This window comes from Schistocerca gregaria, chromosome 1, assembly GCF_023897955.1.
Source record: "Schistocerca gregaria isolate iqSchGreg1 chromosome 1, iqSchGreg1.2, whole genome shotgun sequence".
Classification (NCBI taxonomy): domain Eukaryota; kingdom Metazoa; phylum Arthropoda; class Insecta; order Orthoptera; family Acrididae; genus Schistocerca; species Schistocerca gregaria.
In genome coordinates, this window is record NC_064920.1 from 907,389,223 (window position 1) to 907,409,389 (window position 20,167).

The following is a 20,167-nucleotide window of genomic DNA, read 5'->3' on the forward strand; positions in this document are numbered from 1 at the left end:
CTCTCTCTCTCTCTCTCTCTCTCTCTTCTCTGTCTCTCTCTCTCAAGCACACACACACACACACACACACACACACACACACACACACACACACAGATAATAAATAACATATGTCCAACAAGATTCCATCTTACACCCATACATTTTCACGTGATTTATTGACCTCACTTCAATATTATTACTAGATGCAAGAACTGCTTTGCTTACAGATTATACAAACACTGCAATAAATATATAGCCAAATGTAGTGGTAGGATCAGCTGTTACTGAAATTTTCGCATGTATTAATGAATGGTTTCTAGCTAGATATTTGCTACTAAATACTAAAACACATACTACATGCAGTTCAGAACTTGTTATAGGGCTCCACCTAACACATGTCTAAAAAATGTCGACATGCAGATAGAAGAGGCCACTAGTGCTACATTTGAGGATTACAGTCTGATAATAAAACTAAACAAATTACCATAAGCAAAATGGGTGTTATCAGAGATAGGTGATATAAAAATTTAAAAAAAGTTGCATAACATCGTATGGGATCATATTTTGGGGGCGTCTCCTCAAGCCAAACTAAAGTTTCCTTAGTCCAAAAACAATAAATACGAATTATGTGTGGTGTGAACTCGAAGACACTCAGCAGAGAGCTGTTGAAAAATGGGAATACTAAACAAAGTACCTTTTATGAGGAGGCTAAAGAATTTATTGATAAACGACTCTTTCTATTCCACTGACGAATTTCTTACTAGAGCTAATTTCGTAAATTAATGGTAGGCATTTTGTTAAATGTTACAGGACAGACAAAAACGGTACCTCAAATAATATATAAAGTGATACAGATAATGTTATTACTAGTGTAATTGTGTAATAGAAGCCTAATTATTGACAGATTGGAGATATCTATGCACTTTCAAATCGTTTTTAGATACTAGAATTAATGACTTGTGGAATTATGAGGTTTCACAGACAGATAGTGTTACGGGGTTTTCATTGCCTACCATCGATATACTATTAATAATATCAAATAATGTGAGAGTCACATAAATCCGATCTCTGCACATCTTCACGACAGCAATGTGCTTTTTGTTAGTAAATGTTGTAAACTACTTCATGTTTAATGATGCATGGCTGTAAGAGGTTGAGAGTTATCCTGTGTCCTTCAGTGTATAGGCATATACGAGTATATTAACATGTAAGTGATGTACTTGTCCCAGGACTGGTGGGATCTGTTTTTGGTCTCATGACATGCTTAATTCCTAGGACAGTTCAAATTTTAGCTCATGACTTAGGTAATTCCTGGGACACATTCGGGTTTTCCAGCTCCTGACCTACTCAATTCCTGGGAAATATCTTTCAGCCCACTGACGTCACAAATTGGTCTGGGAACGTGCTTTGTTCCCAGACATGTATAGTCGATACTGGAGACCTAATTCCTGTGACACATCCGGGTTTTCCAGCTCCTGACCTACTCAATTCCTGGGAAACATCTGACTTTCAGCCCACTGACGTCACAAATTGGTGTGAGAACGTGCTTTGTTTCCAGACATACTTAGTCGATACTGGAGAGGCAACAGCTAACTAGCATGACAAAAAAATCATGTCAGCCATGAAATTAGCACCGGAGAGTGGCTCAGACCAATTTGAATGCATAGTTGGCCCAACTGTATTACAACTACCCCTCATTGAGACAGTACCTTTCAAAGGCAGCGTTAGGTAATACCCTAAACAATGGCTGTTCCGTCTCTTGTTCCAGCGTCTACGCTTCCCTGTGGCTAATTATCCTCTCACGGCTTACAGGTTGGAAGGAGGAGGAGGTGATTAGTGTTTAACGTCCCGACGGCAACGGGGTCATTAGAGACGGAGCGCTAGCTCGGGTGAGGGAAGGATGCGGAAGGAAATCGGCGGTGCCCTTTCAAAGGAACCATCCCGGCATTTGCCTGAAGCGATTTAGGGAAATCACGGAAAACCTAAATCAGGGTGGCCGGAGACGGGATTGAACCGTCGTCCTCCCGAATGCGAGTCCAGTGTCAGGTTGGAACCTTTGTCGTCTGCGGCGTCTGGCAATTCCTGACAGTCCATACTCTCTCCGCCTTCCCCTGCAGTGGTACGACTTTCGTATTCAGATGCGGAGTCAGTAGAAGCAGATGCAGTTGACAATGACCCCTCAGCGTCATCATCTGTATCTTCCAGGGTCTGATGCTGAATACGACGTAGTGCCTTCCGTGGTTCTCTCTCTCTCTCTCTCTCTCTCTCTCTCTCTCTCTTTTTTTTTTTTTTTTTTTTTTTTTTTTTTTTTTTTTTTGCGCCAACGTCGGCGTTAGGAATGTTTCTCTTCACGGCGCTTCGCTTTGGTTTTGGTGTCCAGTATAGAAACAGCTTTTAAGGTTTGTTCCGAAGTCTCACCTAGGACAGAGTCTGAAGCGACATCCTTGACGTCATCCATGTCGTCCACAAACAGGGCAACCTGTAGCAGCCTGGGGTGCAGCCCTGCTACTGAGGCTAAGGATGATGCAGGAAGCCTGGCGTACAGACCGCAGGTTAGTCCCACCGCAGCAGGGGCCAGGGGTCTGAAAGATCCTATGCCAAACCACCTCATCTCCAGCTTTTCCGGAGTATCTCTCCTACCGTAATGACCTAACACATCCGCTAACAATAAAACTGTCTGCCAAACACACGGCAGCATCGCTGAAACGAGGGCAGGAAAACGGCTATGGAAGAACAATTTTGCTTAAGGTGTACAACTCCATACTACCTTTGCACTGACTCACGCGCAAATGTGACCTGGTTGAGCAGTGGTTGTCAAACTGCGGCCCAAATCAAGTATTTGTGGGGCCCGCGGTACTCAGCCGCATTTTATAATAATACACATTTAGCAAAGAAACAGCCAAATCCAAAAACCTCCAGTAACGTTAACAGCTTCTTAAGAGTGTATTTTTCCTGCGCAAACAAAAGTGGTTAAAGAGACAGTTATATCTTATGACGTGCTAAATTTTAATTAATGTTCGTGAATTCGGTGCTGAGCTAAATTCAACCTGGCCGCCTACCTCAGGGGCAGAGGGGTAAGTAGCGCTGCCACTGTGCAATTGGGTGATGTGACAGTAGGTTACCAATTAATAATAAGATTGATGCATACACTACTGGCCCTTAAAATTGCTACACCACGAAGATGACGTGCTACAGACGCAAAATTTAACGGACAGGAAGAAGATGCTGTGATATGCAAATGACTAGCTTCTCAGAGCATTCACACAAGGTTGGCGCCGCTGGCGACACCTAGAACGTGCTGACGTGAGGAAAGTTTTCAACCGATTTCTCATACACAAACAGCAGTTGACCGGCATCGCCTGGGGACTTAGAACTACTTAAACCTACCTAACCTAAGGACATCACACACATCCATGCCCGAGGCAGGATTCGAACCTGCGACCGTAGCAGGCGCACGGTTCCGGACTGCGCGCCTAGAACAGCGAGACCACCGCGGCTGGAGGCTGTGTCTGGCCTTATGCACCCACCATAAGTGAGTTTCCGTCCATATGATGTGCAGACAGTGTTTGTTCTATGCTAGCAGCGTCACCGGTTTCCTGGCGAGTGCGTTTCTCAAAAGCGTAGCTTGTACGTTCTGGTGGCTTGGCGTATGGTGCCTGTCTTGTATGTAGACACAATCGCGGGTCACGTGTAGGCATCTCCGCACGGTAGGAACGTCAGGTTGGCAGTTGACGAATGTGCCCTGCTGCCGATTTCGAGTACAAGAATTTCGGTTTGCCATTACATTCTTTTCTGTTTCCTGTAATATAGAAAACTCATTGACACATACACTTCACCTACTAGTCACAGAAGTTGTCCAATATATACTTAGCTAATACGCCAACATTTCGCAAATAAGAAAAATATATATATAGGTTGTCTCTCCCGAGAGTCATGAGGAGCATTTTCTGTGATGTTTTAGCAGATATTTGCTGGAGTTAGCCCAAACAAATGTTGTTATCACGTCTTCCATTCGACACTCGGAATGGACATAAAGAATCGCTTTCTTTCCCGCTACAAAAAAAAATTAATTTCAAATGGAATTTTTACATGACCATTCGACAGAGTGGTTCCCAATTACTTTAGTATGATACTCGTTTTACAGCATGAATTAATTGGAACAGTAAAATGCCTAGAATAAACAGTACTCCAGCAAAGACAGTACCGCCATTAGCCAGTCTTACTGCTACTATCATGCAGAAGCGCTGTTCAGTAGCTGCTGAAGTACTAGGTTATTCCGCATGTTTTACTCTCCCTGTTAATATATATCAATAAAAGAAACATCACATTAAACTAATTTTTGACCGCTCTGTTGAGCGGCACATAAAGTTCCGATTAAAAACGTTTTGTTTCTAATTTTAACAGACGCTTGTTGTCCAATTTGGGCTTTACATGAGAGACGTAATGAGCAGTATTTATTTGGTCTGACTAGAGGTGCAGATTGCAAAACGTAAATTGCAAATATCTGCTGAAACATCAAAAAAATGTGTCTAACGAGCCGTAGGAAATACATCCGGTATATACATCATATCTTATTAACTAATCTAATGTACACTTACTCACATCTGTACTTCGGTAGTTACAGTTACCATCCACGCAAAAACACTTCTCCGTCTCACTCTTTCATCCTTACCGTACTTTTCGGACATGAAACTATCATTCTAGAAGATTCATATACATACACACATGGCCTGACATATTTGTGGTTTAAAATTACACTCAGTTCTGTTGCTGAAAGAAAATCAAAACGTATTACTCAAGGTCGTCTGCATTTACTGTCAACACAACCACACATCATCCATTGTACTACGAAGAATACTCAACAACGTACTACAGTCACTCAAAATATGTCATCAAATGTGTTTCAATCATGTTTCACTAACCTTACTTTCCATATGTAATTAACTTACCAAAAGCCTTTGGTGGGAGAACGATATCTGATCCACCCATACATGCCGTTCACTAACAGGCAATCCTGTCTGCGAATGAATCGACACACTAGACTAGTGGTGGTAGACATCACATCTTATACTACATCTTTCAGTTAAAACAGCATAACGTGACCTAAATTTGAAAATCAAATGTAATTAATTTCTCTTCATTTACAGATATGTAAAAATAAATATCTCACCCAAGTCTATATGAAATAGTAGGTTTATTCTTCATTCGCGGTTATCATTTCCTGCCTCAGTTCCTCAATCTGCTGTAATGCAACCTGTATTAGCAAAACACATATAAAATTCACAATAATTACCACAATCCTCTTATTTTAGACAAGCAAAACTTTTCACACATCATCACTTACGCAGGCACAGTCGTCTCACTTTAGGCTTTGGCAGTCATTAAACATAACTCAGAATAACCTTTAGAAAGATCTTAGGTTCTGTATAGTCTTTTTTGAGTCCTGCCTATTTATTTTCACCTACATTCACCAATTTATATTCATCTATTTATATTCCTGCCTATTTATATTCACGGAAAAAACTCAAATACTAAGATATCAACACAGACACAAAAAATCACCTTGGCATCCTTACAGAGAGGGAATCAATGAAACCACAAAATTTACATCTCAAAAAAGCTTGTAAGGGACTATTTAGTATCCCCATATACTGCACGGTATCTCACAATATTCGTTAGCAAAACTTCAACGAAAAAGACTACTTGATCAGATTTTACTAACTCCTCCTCCCCTTACATCTCCTTACGAAACCGCGCAAATTGAACGTTCAAACGAATTTATCCCTGAAATTTCTCATTTTCATGAACACATTCACTAGGCAACCAAAACTTTCAAACATTCTGGGAGCTCACATCCACACATACCTACTTACAGAATGATTGACTTCACATCACTTTCACATCAAAATAACAGTAGTGAAAGTTTCCCACTCACACACTTAGGACGAAATGAGAAAAGAAAGCAGCAAAGAAAAAACAAAGGTTAAGTTATATAATGTTTCATCTGAGGTTCTCCGTGTTAGCCAGGCACGTACGATATTCTTATCAAATGCTCGTTGAAAGTTTTGTTCACAGTTGACTAATCTCACATCACTTTCACGGAAAGCACACGGTCAGATAAGGATTCGCACCCTCACAGTTGTGGGACAGAATGAGAATAGAAAAATGCACAAAACTGAAGGTGGAATACGCACTATTTCAGCTAGGAACTGTAGGCTTGCAACGTCCTTTATATATAGGGCACATGTAAGTCTCTGAAGGTTTCGTTTTGGTATTCTCACATCAGAACACATTTGCAAAACTTCCTCACAGTTGCAATATCATCGGTGACCCAGTATTGGAACAATTAACAACCAAATCGCCTCATACGCTTGCAGCACACAGACCAACAAACATAGGGGAAATGTAGAGTCAAACCTATTAAATTCTAAGGTGGAATAACAACCTCACACAGAACAGAAAAACACAAGAAAATTTTAAGCGCTCCTAGTAACAAATCTACTTTGCTCATTTCACTGTCAGACTATATCAACCGTACAGAAAATACTGACTTATTCAATAAGAAATATAAAGCAACTAAATCTTCTTCTATCATGTTCTTACACCACAAAATATCCAAATAAAACAATTAACACTATATCCAAAAGCATTATCTAAACAACGAATTTCTGTGCCAAGTTCATAAGCACACAAAAAAATGAATCACCCACAAGACGTGGGCTGATGTCGATGTAGCTACATACACATTCTCATCATCAGTGGCTATGCAAATGAGTAGAGTTGCAATTCTCCATTACGTCTAGAACGACCACCATCAAACGTCAGTGTTGTTCGTGTCTAATGTTGTTACCAGATTAGTAGGGTGCGTAATTGGCGTGGACAGTGTCAGATGTTGAGTGATCGCTGAGAAGGATACAGATGCCACGTGCACGTTTGAGACAGCATTATCAGCACCTGACAGAGTTTTAAACGGGCTCACTGTTGGTCTCCATTTGGCTGGTTGGTCGAATCATGCAATATCCAAATTCGTAGATCATTCAGACGTGACAGAGACCTGATATTGGGTTGAACGGGAACGAGAGGTGAGGCATACTCGTCGCCAGGGCTCCAGTCGATCACGTCTAATCAACAGAGGGTAGAATTTCCGAGCTACGCAGCAAGTACATCATAGCCTCTTCACATGCGTGTCCGCTATTTGAGAACAAGTGGACTCCTTGTAACATTCTACAGGGTGTTTCAAAAATGACCGGTATATTTGAAACGGCAATACAAACTAAACGAGCAGCGATAGAAATACACCGTTTGTTGCAATATGCTTGGGACAACAGTACATTTTCAGGCAGACAAATTTTCGAAATTACAGTTGTTACAATTGTCAACAACAGATGGCGCTGCGGTCTGGGAAACTCTATAGTACGATATTTTCCACATATCCATCATGCGTAGCAGTAATATGGCGTAGTCTCTGAATGAAATTACCCGAAACCTTTGACAACGTGTCTGGCGGAATGGTTTCACATGCAGATGAGATGTACTGCTTCAGCTGTTCAATTGTTTCTGGATTCTGGCGGTACACCTGGTCTTTTAAGTGTCCCCACAGAAAGAAGTCACAGGGGTTCATGTCTGGCGAACAGGGAGGCCAATCCACGCCGCCTCCTGTATGTTTCGGATAGCCCAAAGCAATCACACGATCATCGAAATATTCATTCAGGAAATTAAAGACGTCGGCCGTGCGATGTGGCCGGGCACCATCTTGCATAAACCACGAGGTGTTCGCAGTGTCGTCTAAGGCAGTTTGTACCGCCACAAATTCACGAAGAATGTCCAGATAGCGTGATACAGAAATCGTTTCTGATCTGAAAAATGGGCCAATGATTCCTTTGGAAGAAATGGCGGCCCAGACCAGTACTTTTTGAGGATGCAGGGACGATGGGACTGCAACATGGGTCTTTTCGGTTCCCCATATGCGCCAGTTCTGTTTATTGACGAAGCCGTCCAGGTAAAAATAAGCTTCGTCAGTAAACCAAATGCTGCCCACATGCATATCGCCGTCATCAATCCTGTGCACTATACCGTTAGCGAATGTCTCTCGTGCAGCAATGGTAGCGGCGCTGAGGGGTTGCCGCGTTTGAATTTTGTATGGACAGAGGTGTAAACTCTGGCGCATGAGACGGTACGTGGACTTTGGCGTCATTTGGACCGCAGCTGCAACACGGCGAACGGAAACCCGAGGCCGCTGTTGGATCACCTGCTGCACTAGCTGCAAGCTGCCCTATGTGGTTGCCGTACGCGGTCGCCCTACCTTTCCAGCACGTTCATCCGTCACGTTCCCAGTCCGTTGAAATTTTTCAAACAGATCCTTTATTGTCTCGCTTTTCGGTCCTTTGGTTACATTAAACCTCCGTTGAAAACTTCGTCTTGTTGCAACAACACTGTGTTCTAGGCGGTGGAATTCCAACACCAGAAAAATCCTCTGTTCTAAGGACTAAACCATGTTGTCCACAGCACACTTGTACGTTGTGAACAGCACACGCTTACAGCAGAAAGACGACGTACAGAATGGCGCACCCACAGACTGCGTTGTCTTCTATATCTTTCACATCACTTGCAGCGCCATCTGTTGTTGAAAATTGTAACTACTGTAATTTCGAAAGTTTGTCCGCCTGAAAATGTACTGTTGTCCCAAGCATATTGCAACAAACGGTGTATTTCTATCGCTGCTCGTTTAGTTTTTATTGCCGTTTCAAATATATCGGTCATTTTTGAAACACCCTGTATGTCACTCCACAACACTGGATGGAAAGCAGCAGCAGCTGGACTAGGCAGATACCATCCTCTGCATAGGCCGCACTTAACACAACATCACAAACGGCTGCGTTTGGAATGATGCCCTGACAGGGAAGATGAATGGCGTTGCACTGTTTTCAACGATGAATCGCGATTCTGCATCACCCTGGACGACCATCGTCGGCAGATATGGTGGCGACCAGGGAAGACACACCATTCTTCCAGCTTTTTGGAGTGGCACAATGGAGTAACTCCTGGCGACATTGGTTATAATGGCACAATGATATGTCGTAAAAGTCCTGCATTCTCGTACGTTACCGCTCACGTGAGAGCGTCAGTGTATCACTTTTCAACAGACAATGTTCGTTCACACACGGCACGTATCTCTATAAACTGTCTGCGCAATGTTGAGGTACTCCCATTGCCTGCTAGATCTCAACTACTGTCTCCAATAAAATATGAGTGGTACCAACTCCAATACATCAGTTCCACCCGAGTGCAAATATTCAGAATATCAAGAGACAGTCACAACAGTTGTTGGCCAGCTTGCCTCAGGAGAGGGCATAATGGCTTTGTGAGACCATAGCCAGCTGAATCATTTATGTCTGTTTCTTATTCAAATGGGTAATTTTTAAACAAAGCCAAGTACATCAAGAGTTACACGCAGAAGTAATGTTAATCCAAGTCCACAACCGGGTTGTAATGAATACATGCATCCCCTTCACTTGTTTATGCTAATTATTACGCACATTTATGCGATGGGGAATGCTCAGTAGCAGCCAGGCTACATGCCCATCTGACAGTTATGCGTCAGCAAGGGGCATTAACGAGAACATCATAACAACCAATGTTGTGCAACCTTAGTAGGGACAAGATCCGACTATTCGGGAGTAGGATCTTACAATCTCAGAGACTGTTCCGAGACCAACTTCCGTCACAATGTCGGCAAACGTGAAATCACATCCGGCTGGTAACAGCGATCTAAACGCCCGTTGGCTGAGAGTTTTGATATATATGCATAGGAGACGAGTGTAGTGTCCCTATTGGCTAAGGGAGAAAGGTGGGGTCTCTCTTGTGCATCAGGAAGACAGGGCGAGTTAGTTGCGAGGCGCCACTCAAAATGCACAGTCGAAAGTAACCGGAGGCGGCTCCAAAACAACGGTCACAAGTAAATATAGCAGTGATAAACAAGATATAAAGTTAAAGTAAAGATATTAATCATCACTGAACGCCACGTGTCGTGGGCAGTATCTATAACGAGTATGGAAAGGAATCAATGTGTTGTAAAGGGTTGTGTATAACGGAATAGCCAAGAGCCGCCATATTGTAAAGTCTGTGACGTGCGTTTCAAAGTACTCTTCACTAAAACGAGTGTGTTACAAAACGTTGTTAACATTTAACAACTGGCATCCCGACATACCCCACTTCAGCAGGATCACAAACCTGCATTGAACCTGGGGCCTGAGCGCTACTACTGAGCGACGACGGACAACTGAAGCAGCAAGGCACCAAGTTACAAATAAAGAAACCAGAGAAGTAAGGCGGAGTCGTTTCCTTCTCGCAACAGTGCGACTGAGAGGGCATTGTAAGATCGGTATCGAAATAGCAGCTAGGTAAGATTTATCAGAGCTCATGTGGTGTACTTCAAAAGACTGATTCACAGCAGCTGGCCTAGATCCATGCTGGTAGTCGCTGCGCCCATGTGACCCGTCACTCGTGGCTCTGGTGGTGCCTGTCAACTCATAGCTGTAATGCTTAATAGCTGCAATCGATCACTTCTGATACTGGGGATGTTAAATCCCTCCCCCCCCCCTCCCCCCGAAATCGGCGCATAGGGCCGGAAATGTCCAAGTTCACGCCGGTTCCGGTAGGAATGGGCGGGAAGAGCGACAGCACTCTCCATCAGCAGCTCTCAAACCGTGGGCTTGGGACGAGCCTTGTAAGGAGTCACGGTGGTCCAGACAGCTGTGTGCCTGTGGCAGCATACAGATCTGGTGCCAATAACATGAAGAAAAGTTGAGACGGAAGGAGTGGTTCCACCTCCATAGACTCCCAACCATTATACGTTCGCCCATTACTGGTGAGAGGAGGGATGCAGTGGTGTGGGGTGTTATCACGTACTGTGATGTAGGATACGTAGGGAGATCTGCCTGGTGGTGACCTTGGTGATCTTGTTGACTGGTCTGCAAGTCAGAGATAGAGGTGGGGCAGGAGAAGAGCAATGATTGCGACTGTGGTTGCAGCTGGAGCTGGATGTGGTGGCAGGTCATGTGGACGTGTCCAGCCAGAACATCAAACTGATGATGGCCCCTATGACCTACAATTATCACTTGGAGCCACAATGGATGCTAGTTAAATGTGCATGCTCACACACATGTGCCCTGCATAGAGGCGTTTCATTATGCAGGTTGAGCACACTGCACAGGGCACAGGAGGTCTGACAGGGTGTGATGCTGGCAACTGTGTAAGATTTTGGGTAGACTGGCCCCATTGACAGAAATCCACTTATACATCGTGAAAAAGTTGTACACGACGACCTTGGCTTATGAAGCTTGCAACGCCTTCTGCACCTGGGTTTTAAATGCGTAGACAATCTCCTCAGTGCTCAAATTGGAGAATGGATGAAAAGGGGCGGTGGTCTTATGGTTGATGCAGTTCTAGTGTCAGAAGGCCTCGGACTGATTTTGCGTAACTTGGAGTCTATTGTCAGACACCAGGGTGCAGGGTACACTTCAATGGCGAAAATTCTCTCAGGAGCATGTGTTGTAGCAGTGGTGGTAACAGATGCCTTGCATGCCGTATATGGGAGGTTTGTGAGGGCATCCACCATCAGCACCACAGGGGCACGGCCATGGCAAAAATTTTCGCTGGGGACGCCTGATGGAGGGAACAGACACAGCAGGAGCGGCACCCACGTTCATTGTCAGCATTGAAGCTGGACTAGTAAATGCGCTACTGGGGCAATGCCTTCATGTTTTCATCCCAAATTTGAAACTTGCAGGAGCTGGAGGGTGTGGGGCTGGAGTAGGGGCAGAATGACGACCTAGCAGTTGATAACCTGCATGGCGTTGAGCCAGTAGCGCAGTGGGAAATCATTACTAAAAGCTGTGTTGGCCTGGCGGGAAACATGCTCCGGCCACCCTTTTTGGATCGCTGACATAATCAACCTGTTGACTAGGTTGCGGGACGGTCCTGAGGCTACCTCATATGCCATCAGAAGGAAGTCGTCCAGGCTTGTGTGTAGAAGATTATACCAATTCCCAGCGCTGTAGATGCTGTGCCATCTTTTCGGGAGCTGAGAACGAGTCCCAAACAAGGAACTCATTGATTTGTTGCCAGTTAATAGGAATTTTCTGCCATTCAAGTACACATGAAATTTCTTGACCACATAAACGATTGCTATGGCTTCCTTCTCTATTTGGGAATAGTTGAGCTGCACAGAATTTAACAATTTGTAGACAAAGGCAATGAGCTCAGAAAAGACCCACAACTTGGGACACAAAACTGCCACTATTACACAAAGGGACGCTTCTGTCGCCAGTGTCAACGGCAGTCCATCGTGCATAGCATTAGCCATGGAGCCAGTTAGAGACTGTCCTTAAGGCAGTGACTGTGGTTAGCATACTGGACTCTCATTTAGGGGGATGATAGTTCAAATCCCGCTTCCGGCCATCCAAATTTATGTCTTCCTTGGTTTTCCTAAATCACTCCTTGCAAATGCCAGGATGCTTCCTTTGAAAGGCGACAGTATATTTCCTTCCCCACCCCAGAAAGACGACTATGTTCCGTATCTAATGGTCTTCATGTCGATGGGATATTGGACCCTAATCTTCTTTCCATGCTAAGGCGCTTAAAATCTCTTGAAAGGCAGCTGACCACACAAATTTGACAACCTTAGTCATGGTATGAGCTATTTGCATCACTTGGAGAATAAACTTGGTATGATACGTGATTAGGTTAGAAGGTGCCGACATTATGGTCGCACATGGTTTGCGATGTCTTTGTGCCTAAGAATATATCCTAAACTTTTTCTGGGAGCGAGAGAATTCCACTTTACCAAAAGGCAGCATATGCCGTTTTCCTGGAAACGTGTAAAAAGGTATTTAAGTTTCTTCTGATGTAAAGTATGCGTTGATCTAGTAACACTGATATCATCCAAATAATTGACATATTACAGGAAGCCTTGAATAAGTTGCTCTAAATGTTTGGGAATGATAGATGTACTCGTAACGCCAAATAATAAGTGATTCTACCTTTATGACCCCCTCCTGCTGCAGACCCAACAGTCCTGTCAAGACACGACTGGAGTTTCTTCAATGTTGGTGAAGTATGCCGTCGGAGTTTCTTTTTACTTGCGTGAAGTATATCGCAATGACGAGGAGGGAAGAACGCTGTTGGGAGAACAGAGACGCTGGCGATGGCACGCTGTTACTATATAGGTTAACCGATGCTTTAAATAACGTGTATCCAAACTTTTTTTGTCATCTTTCGAAAGCCAGGTATGACAGACGCAATCATTAATGCAAAATCTTACCACCCACGGAAATATAAAAAGCTTTCTTTTTGTCTTTGCTTAACAGAATTCTAAATTACCACTGACACTTGACTAGCAACATTAAAAAGTAAAAATTTTGAAGCAAGTTGCGTATGCTGATAACTATGACCCCAAAATCGTAGATTCGCTATTTCAGGAAGTGAAATCAAAAACGCATAAATTATTATCAAATGTCTGTAAATTGGTATATATGGAAAATGTTTCCAGTAGAATTAACGGACCTTTCAAGAATACCAACCATTCTTTTGCGTTCTTACTCACAAATACCGTTTTAAATAAATTAAGACGTACTGTGGGAAATGCCAATGAATACTTTTCTCGCTCAGGCGTATGTAAAGTGACCTGTGGTAACTGCAGAAAAATAAACATTGGACGGACTGGACGTAATTTTAAAACGCGTTCTAAGGAACATACCTGAGGAGTATCATAAAAAAATCCATGTTTGAACAACACCTTTTAAATGAGGAACATAGAGAAGGTGACATCACCAACCGCATCGAAATATTAAACACAAACCTAAAGGGGTTACTCTTGAAAGTATTTGAGGAGCATGCAATTTTTATTCACCGAAAAAATAATTCTTTCTTTTAAATGAACAGCTAGATTTTCACGAAATTACCTTTCTCGATATTTTTAAAGAAATAACATAAAGAGGGATTGTTGCTTCTTCGTTTTCTCATTTAATAAGCTTATATGACGACTTTTTAATTTTGTTTCACTGAACCCATTAGATGTTACGTAATTCGTAACCAATTGAATTCATCACATTTTATTATATTTTACTTCCTAAAACGTTTACGAATAGTGATACTGTATGTTACGGGAAAAGAACTTCTTAAAAACGCAATTGTATTTATTTTACGACTAACATACAAATTTTAGTTAGTTATCTACATTTTTTGGCTTAATGCTACCGTGATTAAGTTCACAAATAATTATTGCAAATTCTCTGCGTCTTTTATAAATCGCTGTATTCTCTAAGCACAATGTTGAAAATTATTTCGAGCAAAATGCCAATTCAATCAAAGTAAGGACCATCTACTCGTATACAGCTTCTCCACTCGAACAGCGTAATCTACAAAAATCTATAGGCGCCAATAGGCACTATACAACGACGCCTAGGCAAAACCGTGCTACTGCATGATCTTTGACATGCAACGGCCAACACATCGCCATTTCTGTGGAAACGGTGTCGCCTTGAAGTAACAACAATCATCATCAGCTGGCGTTCAAAGTTCGCATATCTTTTTTACTTGTGCATATGTATTTAAAGATTACTTATAATTAAGCAATTTCGCGAATGATCTGCACTATTTATTTAAACAGCATTTGTATTTAAAGATTATTTAAAACTAAGCAATTTCACGAATGATCTGCACTATTTATTTAAACAGCACCACTTTTTTAATGACATACATATTGGCTCGCTATCAAACACCTTTCAGCGTGTAGCAGCACAGCCACTAGCAGCAGTTATTATCGCCTTGACAACACGCAGCTGCTTAGCACGTCGCCAGCTCCAGCAAATGGGTAAAACATAATGCCTTTTTACTTTAATCTTCGTACATTTTGTGCAAGACTGACATCCCTTGTTACCAGTACTTTCATAATCTTTGTCGTACAATCAATGTGAAGATGGCCTGCTGTGAGTGATGGAACAGATCATTTTAAATAAATGATATTTTGCGATCGTGACTGTTCCTTCAAAAATAATTATTACAAATCAGATCGCTGACACTCCCAACCATGTTGGTTAAAGTCATGTGATACCTTTGACTAAAAATTATGCTAATGTATAAGGACTTGGTCTGTCGTTTACTTGTTGCAGCATCGGTTTCCCTGAAGTAAGTCACAACAAAATTGTGGCTTGGATGTAAAGCAATTAGGCCACCAGTGCTGCAGTGGCCCTGCCTTCTTATGCATTGCCGATGATAGAACTTCAGGCTCTTGGATGTCCAGTCATGGAGTAATTGCCTGCCATTGTAGTGCTAGTTCTTGTTGTACCAATGGCCAGTCTCTGATGTAACCGTGTCCCATCGGTTCCACTCTGACCTGCATCCATGGCTTCTTGCATTGATAGTGGCAGGCGTCTCAGTAGGATTCATCTTTGTCACATAGATTAATTTGTGCTGCAACACATGTAATGCCTTACTCTAAGGGGTCCTGTACACGTTCTCTACGACTGACCTCTGGATAACACCATCTAATGGTCAGCTCACAGTCCTGTCGTCTGCTTGTCAGTCCTAAGCTCCATACCTCCCTACCTAACCAGTACACGTATTATTTTCTTTACTGGCGTTTCGCCGTTGCCGTACAGCCATCCATCACATACTGCAACATTCTGAAATGGTTATTCCTCTATGCATGTCTTTAATTGCTATTTACTATAAAATCGGTATACGAATTAACCAGTCTAAAAACCATACCGGAGCACAAAAAAGGCGAATATGCTCCTGTTTAACAAACTCCGACTGAAAAGTGGTGTACCAGCTGCCTCATTCTACCTTTCTCAACACCTTTAAAATTTTCCCCAAAATTTTTTAACATCGAACATATTCGCGCTTTTTTTAACGTGCAACTCACATCTCTCGCTTACAAGATCCCCCAAACTGTAACACGCTCACACCCGTTAATCCATCGCTGTCAGTCACTCATATTCATCACTCCCACTTGCCCATTCTCACTCACTCACTCACTTATTCAGCGCAAGTAATTGTCATTATGTTTTTGTGCCTGTATAGCTATCACTATCCCCTGTTTCACAGCCAGTTTTCTTCGTTCTGTCCTACTAATGTCGTCACTGTTCCCCTCTTGCTCCCTCTTAGTGCTACTATCTCATTCATTCCTTTCCACTGTTGCTGCCTGTTCTCACTGTTACTTTCTGCCTCTTCCTCGTTGTCGTTGTCACTGGCTCTCAATCACTTCCATTTTCTCCTTCTATTCATTCCTTTCCCAATGGTACTGTCTCCTCCACTCCTTTCCTAGTACTGTTCTGTCACTGTCAACTATGTTCCGCAGCCAATGACCCTCTCCTTGTCATTCTTTCTATTCTGCAACCATTGTCTACTATCTTACAGTACTTATTACTTTAACATCTATTTCCAATTACCATTGTCTCTTTCTCTCCCTGCATAAAAAATGTGAAAATGTTCGTGTGCCAAAATTTTTAAAGATGCTCGGAAGGCAGGATGGGCACCTGTTACCCCACTTTTCAGTCAGTCTTCGAAACAGGAGCATATTCGCCTTTTTTTGTTCTTCGATAGGAATACTTTTCCGGTAATTCTTTTCCTTGCTAGAGTAGGGCATGACACTCATATGAAAAGAACTTTACGGATTAGCAAAATTTTGATAGTTTCCTTACGTCAAATTAAAATAACACAAAACTATATAACTTCAGACAGCATTTTACATGCACAAAAATTTTGCTTGCGCTTCAGTACTACAGCAACATGGGCTTCTCAGAACCCTTCTGATGATATCAGAGCACATTTCCCCACGCTACATCACATTACAAACTACATTTTCTCCTCACACCAGATTTTATATTGTAAGGTGGCAGATTGGACTCATGTCAATTTTGCACCTTACATGAGAGATTTTATATGTTGTAACAAATAGATGAGTATGTCACGTGACATACTTCGGCGATTATGAGCAGATCTGCAGTACGTAACGCAAAGGGATAACTCTCAGTTCGATGGTATTAACACACCAAACCCAAATACTGCATGTCAATGAGCAAAAGGTGAAAAAAGCTGCTGGAGGAAACATTTTAGTCTGGGGGCAGACGTGAGTTGCGTCGTACAACGGACCCTTTGAGCTGTTATCCATGGAGCCCTTACAGCAAAGCGGAACGTCGGCGAATTCTACGCCCCGTTTTGATGGCCTCGTGCCAAGCCATACTGGGCTTACATTTCAGCAAGATAATGTCTGTCAGGACACGGCGAGAGCTTCTGTTGCTTGTCTTCGTGCTTGCCAAACTCTGCCCACGCCAGCAAGGCCACAGGATCTCTCCCCAATGGAGAATGTATGGATCATTATGAGTAGGGCCCTCTAACCAGCTCGCTTTTTGACGATATAACTGGCCAATTTGACATAATGTGGCACGATATACCTCAAAAGGACATCCAACAACTCTAAAATCAATGCTAAGCCGAATAACCTCTTACGTAAGGTGCTTTCTGAAACTGTAGTCATTTGTTTGTCTGCAATGTAAGTCACATCTACTGATTTCCTCCGTGATATGTCGTTTTTTTGTCTTAAAGTGTTTAAAAAATTACACCTGAGACTGAAGAATAAGTTGTAATTGTGTTAAATAGCAATTCAGTTGCTGTTCTCTCGAGAAAAATATGCCGACTATAGTAAAAAAAAAAGACCATAGCATAACAGAAAATATCCAAAAATTATGTACGGAGGATATTTAGATAGGTCATACATGTTGTTGTTGTTGTTGTTGTCTTCAGTCCTGAGACTGGTTTGATGCAGCTCTCCATGCTACTCTACCCTGTGCAAGCTTCTTCATCTCCCAGTACTTACTGCAACCTACATCCTTCTGAATCTGCTTAACCTACATCCTTCTGAATCTGCTTAGTGTATTCATCTCTTGGTCTCCCTATACGATTTTTATCCTCCACGCTGCCCTCCAATACTAAATTGGTGATCCCTTGATGTCTCAGAACATGTCCTACCAACCGGTCCCTTCTTCTTGTCAAGTTGTGTCACAAACTCCTCTTCTCCCCAGTTCTATTCAATACCTCCTCATTAGTTATGTGATCTACCCATCTAATCTTCAATCACGTCCGTGTTGACAAATTTTCGGATAAAAGATTTTTGCTTTGTATTTTACCTGCTACACGAAAAAAGTAGATGGTTCACATTCCGTTCATCATTGGGTACATCGCACAATGGAGATTCCTTCAATACTATTTGGAACAAGTCGGTTGGAAATTTGCCATTGTTGAAGCGCATGCACAAAATGTCGTCAACGATAGTTTGTGTCTATTCCAGTAGTAAAGCAATCAGATAGTGTTGTTTTAGGCTGCAAATGGCGATAATTCACACCTTATGAAGTTTTGCTTCGATCCTATTGCGTCTGCCATTCGTTTCTCGTTTTTTTATTAAGCTCACTATTTCTTGGTAAGGACGTCTATCATTTAAGAGTTCGCTGAAGGTCAGTGCTCTCTTTACTAAGTTGTCTACTGGTACATTACAAGAGATGCCACTGTATCTTGAAATCCACAAACATTTGTTACTATATCTGCTTGCTTCTTTTTGTGACTTCTTTAACAAAGTCTGTAGGTGACACACTTTTGATTCAGTTTGGTTTCTTGAGGATCTTTATTACATTTTGGGAATCGGTTTATATCACATGCTGTTTCGTGTGCAAGAACTGGCGTAGTTTATGACTGATTTAGTCCACGTCTTATCATGTCATTGTAGTGGATTTCTTTTGTTTGCTCTTTTCTTGCCCTACGTCCTCTTCTTCGTTCAGGACTACAGTTCCACCTTACCCGAGAATATGTGTTCAGCTAATCATGTCAACTCACCGTAATATTGTGGCTATTTTTCTTGTACTCATCAAGTGAAAATAAAGTGGTACACATCCTTTTCTTAAGTCCATCTCGCAGTGTAACATCATGGTGTTGTCTCCAGAAACTGTTCTCAAATGTTTCACCTATGGGTAACTATGCTTTGCATAAGCCATTTGAACATGTATATGCAGACTGAAGCGATGAATGAAAGTTTTTACTAAGGCCGGGATTCGAACCGGAGACACATTTTCATTCGTGGTTTCAGTCTGCCTATATACATCACAGGTTCAAAAATGGCTCTGAGTACTATGGGACTTAACTTCTTAGGTCATCAGTCCCCTATAACGTAGAACTACTTAAACCTAACTAACCTAAGGACATCACACACATCCAAGCCCGAGGCGGGAACAACCACACGGCCACTCCGGCCGGCATACATCACAGATGTTTAACACTTTAAAAGGTCTCTGGAACCATATACTTTCATTTCATTTGAACGTAGTTTCATACGTTACATTAGTGTTCAATAAGACCAAAAGATCGGTGTTTTATATCTCAACCAACTTAAGCCAGAATGTTCTTTCCGTTTTTTTCCATATTCAACTACAATAATTTACTGATGCTTGTATTCTTAAATATTTTGAAGGTAGCCAAGTTCCGCACCCAAATACTGTTTCGTATCCTTTTTAACGTACAACTGGTTACCAGTGACTGGCTGCTTTCCGGTACTGACGCTCCCTCATAAGCAGCTAAAGACAGGTTTTTAACCTGCCTTTCTGCTAACGTGTGTGGCCTTAGATTCGAGTTGAGTTGGGAATTAACAAACAAATCAAATAAAACTACAAAATAACTTTCAATGTGAAATAAAAACAAATCAGTAACCAAAATAAATCATTATCTGTTGCAGGCTACATGTCAATCTATTTCATTACTCTGCAGTTCATTCTTAAGCTCCTGGCAGAGGCGCTGCTTCGAACACTTGAACTACCTTCAGACTCTTTCTCTACCGTTCCACTCTCTAACTGCGCGTGGGTAAAATAAAAACTTATATATTTCTGTAAGATCTCTGATTTTTGTTATTTTATACGATGATCATTTCTCCCTGTGTAGGTTGGCGATAGTAAATTATTTTCCCATTCAGAGGAGAAAGTTGATGATTGACCGCAACGAAAAACACCTTTGCAACTCATTTGTCATATACGTGACTCTCACTTCCCTGTTTCGCGATAATACAAATCGAGCTGTCCTCCTTTGGAATTTTTCGATGTTCACCGTCAGTCCTAGCTGATATGGATCCCATACCACAGAGCAG